The sequence below is a fragment of the Aegilops tauschii genome, chromosome 5 (assembly GCF_002575655.3).
Source record: "Aegilops tauschii subsp. strangulata cultivar AL8/78 chromosome 5, Aet v6.0, whole genome shotgun sequence".
NCBI lineage: Eukaryota > Viridiplantae > Streptophyta > Magnoliopsida > Poales > Poaceae > Aegilops > Aegilops tauschii.
In genome coordinates, this window is record NC_053039.3 from 503,806,214 (window position 1) to 503,812,294 (window position 6,081).

The following is a 6,081-nucleotide window of genomic DNA, read 5'->3' on the forward strand; positions in this document are numbered from 1 at the left end:
CATGTCCGATCATCACGTGAGATCGAGTAGTTTTCAATGGTGAACATCACTATGTTGATCATATCTACTATATGATTCACGCTCGACCTTTCGGTCTCAGTGTTCCGAGGCCATATCTGCATATGCTAGGCTCGTCAAGTTTAACCCGAGTATTCTGCGTGTGCAAAACTAGCTTGCACCCATTGTATGTGAACGTAGAGCTTATCACACCCGATCATCACGTGGTGTCTCGGCACGACGAACTGTAGCAACGGTGCATAGTCAGGGAGAACACTTATACCTTGAAATTTAGTGAGAGATCATCGTATAATGCTACCGCTGTACTAAGCAAAATAAGATACATAAAGGATAAACATCAAATGCAATTAATATAAGTGATATGATATGGCCATCATCATCTTGTGCCTTTGATCTCCATCTCCAAAGCACCGTCATGATCACCATCATCACCGGCTTGACACCTTGATCTCCATCGAAGCATCGTTGTCGTCTCGCCAACTATTTCTTCTACGACTATCGCTATCGCTTAGTGATAAGTAAAGAAATTACATGGCGATTGCATTTCATACAATAAAGCGACAACCATAAGGCTCCTGCCAGTTGCCGATAACCTTTACAAAACATGATCATCTCATACAACAATTTATATATCATCACGTCTTGACCATATCACATCACAACATGCCCTGCAAAAACAAGTTAGACGTCCTCTACTTTATTGTTGCAAGTTTTACGTGGCTGCTACGGGCTTAGCAAGAACCGTTCTTACCTACGCATAAAAACCACAACAATTTTTCGTCAAGTGTGTTGTTTTAACCTTCAACAAGGACCGGGCGTAGTCAAACTCGATTCAACTAAAGTTGGAGAAACGGACACCCACTAGCCACCTGTGTGCGAAGCACATCGGTAAAACCAATCTCATGAACGCACTCATGTAATGTCGGTCTGGGCCGCTTCATCCAACAATACCGCCGAACCAAAGTATGACATGCTGGTAAGCAGTATGACTATTATCGCCCACAACTCTTTGTGTTCTACTCGTGCATATAACATATACGCATAGACCTGGCTCGGATGCCACTGTTGGGGAACACAGTAATTTCAAAAAAAATCCTACGATCACGCAAGATCTATCTAGGAGAAGCATAGCAACGAGCGGGAAGAGTGTGTCCACGTACCCTCGTAGACCGAAAGCGGAAGCGTTTTATCAACGCGGTTGATGTAGTCGTACGTCTTCACGATCCGACCGATCCTAGCACCGAACGTACGGCACCTCCGTGCTCAGCACACGTTCAGCTCGATGAAGTCTCTCGTACTCTTGATCCAGTTGAGGCCGAGGGAGAGTTCGTCAGCACGACGGCATGGCGATGGTGATGATGAAGTTACCGGCGCCGGGCTTCGCCTAAGCACTGCGACGATATGACCGAGGTGTGTATCTGTGGAGGGGGGCACCGCACACGGCTAAGAGATTGTATGTTGTGCCTTTGGGGTGCCCCCTCCCCCGTATATAAAGGAGGGGCGGAGGAGGCCGGCCAACAAGGGGCGTGCCAGGGAGAGGGGAGTCCTACTATGACTCCAGTCCTAGTAAGATTCGGCCCCACCCTTTTTTTCCTTCCACCGGAGGGGGAAAAGGGGAAGGAGAGGGAGTAGGAGCCGGAAAGGGGGTGGCGCCCCCTTCCCAAGTCCAATTCGGTCTCCTCCCTTGTGGGGGGGCGCACCAACCCCTTGTGGGCTGGTTAGCCTCCCTCCTATGGCCCATAAGGCCCATATCTTTCCCCGGGGGTTCCGGTAACCTCCCGGTACTCCGGAAAAATGCCCGAATCACTCGCAACCATTTCGATGTCCGAATGCAACCTTCCAATATGTGAATCTTTACCTCTCGACCATTTTGAGACTCCTCGTCATGTCCGTGATCTCATCCGGGACTCCGAACAACCTTCGGTACATCAAATCACATAACTCATAATACAAATCGTCATCAAACATTAAGCGTGCGGACCCTACGGGTTCGAGAACTATGTAGACATGACCGAGACACTGTTGGGGAACGTAGTAATTTCAAAAAAATTCCTACGCACACGCAAGATCATGGTGATGCATAGCAACGAGAGGGGAGAGTGTTGTCTACGTGCCCTCGTAGACCGTAAGCAGAAGCGTTATATCAACGCGGTTGATGTAGTCGTACGTCTTCACGATCCGACCGATCCAAAACCGAAAGCATGGCACCTCCGAGTTTCACACACGTTCAGCTCGATGACTTCCCCGCATTCTCGATCCAGCAAGACGGGCGAAGTAGTAGATGAGTTCCGGCAGCACGACGGTGTGGTGACGGTGTTGGTGAAGAACAATCTCCGCAGGGCTTCGGCTAAGCACTACGAAAACTATGACGGAGGATAAACTAGAGGGGACGGGGTTGCCGGCACACGGCTTGGTGTTTCTTGATGTGTCTTGGGTGCTAGCCCTACCCCTCTATTTATATGTTGAGCCTTGGGGTCGAAACTTGGAGTAAAAGCCTCCACAAAGTCGGTTTCACCCGAAAGGCAAGAGTCCTTCTCGGACTCCAGGGCGAGACGCCAGGGTTCCCGGCGTCTGGACCCAGACGCCAGGGACCCTGGCGTCTGGCCCCTGGACTCTGCAATACTTCCTTTTTCGCTTTCCAAAAACCTCATGGGCTTTCCCCTTTGGCCCAGATAAAGTGTTCTTGTGCCCAAACATTTCGGAAAACATCCGGAACCTCTTCCGATGGATTCCGGAACCTTTCCGGAGATCAAACACTACTATCCACATATCAATCTTACTTTCGGACCATTCCAGAGTTCATCGTCATATCCGTGATCTCATCCAAAACTCCGAACAACATTCGGTCACCAACACACATAACTCATAGTACTATATCGTCAACAAACATTAAGCGTGCGGATCCTACGGGTTCGAGAACTATGTAGACATGACCGAGACACCTCTCTGGTCAATAAGCAATAGCGGGACCTGGATGCCCATATTGGCTCCTACATATTCTACGAAGATCTTTATCGGTCAGACCGCATAACAACATACGTTGTTCCCTTTGTCATCGGTATGTTACTTGCCCGAGATTCGATCGTCGGTATCTCAATACCTAGTTCAATCTCGTTACCGGCAAGTCTCTTTACTCGTTCCGTAATACATCATCCTGCAACTAACTCATTAGTTGCAATGCTTGCAAGGCTTATAGTGATGTGCATTACCGAGTGGGCCCAGAGATACCTCTCTGACAATCGGAGTGACAAATCCTAATCTCTAAATACGCCAACCCAACAAGTACCTTCGGAAACACCTGTAGAGCACCTTTATAATCACCCAGTTACGTTGTGACGTTTGGTAGCACACAAAGTGTTCCTCCGGTAAACGGGAGTTGCATAATCTCATAGTCATAGGAACATGTATAAGTCATGAAGAAAGTAGTAGCAATATACTAAACGATCGAGTGCTAAACTAACGGAATGGGTCAAGTCAATCACATCATTCTCCTAATGATGTGATCCCGTTAATCAAATAACAACTCTTTGTCCATGGTTAGGAAACATAACCCTCTTTGATTAACGAGCTAGTCAAGTAGAGGCATACTAGTGACACTCTGTTTGTCTATGTATTCACACATGTATCATGTTTCCGGTTAATACAATTCTAGCATGAATAATAAACAATTATCATGATATAAGGAAATAAATAATAACTTTATTATTGCCTCTAGGGCATATTTCCTTCAGTCTCCCACTTGCACTAGAGTCAATAATCTAGTTCACAGCGCCATGTGATTTAACACCAATAATTCACATCACCATGTGATTAACACCCATAGTTCACATCGTCATGTGACCAACACCCAAAGGGTTTACTAGAGTCAATAATCTAGTTCACATCGCTATGTGATTAACACCCAAAGAGTACTAAGGTGTGATCATGTTTTGCTTGTGAGATAATTTTAGTCAACGGGTCTGTCACATTCAGATCCGTAAGTATTTTGCAAATTCTATGTCTACAATGCTCTGCACAGAGCTACTCTAGCTAATAGCTCCCACTTTCAATATGTATCCAGATTGAGACTTAGAGTCATCTGGATCAGTGTCAAAAACTTGCATCGACGTAACCCTTTACGATGAACCTTTTGTCACCTCCATAATCGAGAAACATATCCTTATTCCACTAAGGATAATTTTTGACCGTTGTCCAGTGATCTACTCCTAGATCACTATTGTACTCCCTTGCCAAACTCAGTGGTAGGGTATACAATAGATCTGGTACACAGCATGGCATACTTTGTAGAACCTATGGCTGAGGCATAGGGAATGACTTTCATTCTCTTTCTATCTTCTGCCGTGGTCGGGCTTTGAGTCTTACTCAATTTCACACCTTGTAACACAGGCAAGAACTCTTTCTTTGAATGTTCCATTTTGAACTACTTCAAAATCTTGTCAAGGTCTGTACTCATTGAAAAAACTTATCAAGTGTTTTGATCTATCTCTATAGATCTTGATGCTCAATATGTAAGCAGCTTCACCGAGGTCTTTCTTTAAAAAACTCCTTTCAAACACTCCTTTATGCTTTGCAGAATAATTCTTCATTATTTCCGATCAACAATATGTCATTCACATATACTTATCAGAAATGCTGTAGTGCTCCCACTCACTTTCTTGTAAATACAGGCTTCACCGCAAGTCTGTATAAAACTATATGCTTTGATCAACTTATCAAAGCGTATATTCCAACTCTGAGATGCTTGCACCAGTCCATACATGGATCGCTGGAGCTTGCATATTTTTGTTAGCACCTTTAGGATTGACAAAACCTTCTGGTTGCATCATATACAACTCTTCTTTAATAAATCCAATAAGGAATGCAGTTTTGTTTATCCATTTGCCAGATTTCATAAAATGCGGCAATTGCTAACATGATTCGGACAAACTTAAAGCATCGATACGAGTGAGAAAATCTCATCGTAGTCAACACCTTGAACTTTGTCAAAACCTTTATCGACAAGTCTAGCTTTGTAGATAGTAAGACTACTATCAGCGTCCGTCTTCCTCTTGAAGATCCATTTATTTTCTATGGCTTGCCAATCATCGGTCAAGACAACCAAAGTCCATACTTTGTTCTCATACATGGATCCTATCTCAGATTTCATGGCCTCAAACCATTTCGCGGAATCTGGGCTCATCATCGCTTCCTTATAGTTCGTAGGTTCGTCATGGTCAAGTAACATGACCTCCAGAACAGGATTACCGTACCACTCTGGTGCGGATCTCACTCTGGCTCACCTACGAGGTTCGGTAGTAACTTGATCTGAAGTTACATGATCATCATCATTAGCTTCCTCACTAATTGGTGTAGTAGTCACAGGAACAGATTTCTGCGATGAACTACTTTCCAATAGGGGAGCAGGTACAGTTACCTCATCAAGTTCTACTCCCCCCCCCCCACTCACTTCTTTCGAGAGAAACTCCTTTTCTAGAAAGGATCCATTTTTAGCACCGAATATCTTGCCTTCGGATCTGTGATAGAAGGTGTACCCAACTGTCTCCTTTGGGTATCCTATGAGGACACATTTCTCCGATTTGGGTTTGAGCTTATCAGGATGAAACCTTTTCTTATAAGCATCGCAACCCCAAATTTTAAGAAAAGACAACTTTGGTTTCTTGACAAACCACAGTTCATACGGTGTTGTCTCAACGGATTTAGATGGTGCCCTTTTTAATGTGAATGCAGCTGTCTCTAATGCATAACCCCAAAACGATAGTGGTAAATCGGTAAGAGACATCATAGATTGCACCATATCTAATAAAGTACGGTTACGATGTTCGGACACACCATTACACTGTGGTGTTCCAGGTGGCGTGAGCAGTGAAAATATTTCATATTGTTTTATCTGAAGACCAAACTCGTAACTCAAATACTCTTCTCCATGATCAGATCGTAGAAACTTTATTTTCTTGTTACGATGATTTTCCACTTCACTCTGAAATTATATGAACTTTTCAAATGTTTCAGACTTATGTTTCATCAAGTAGATATACCCATATCTGCTCAAATCATCTGTGAAGG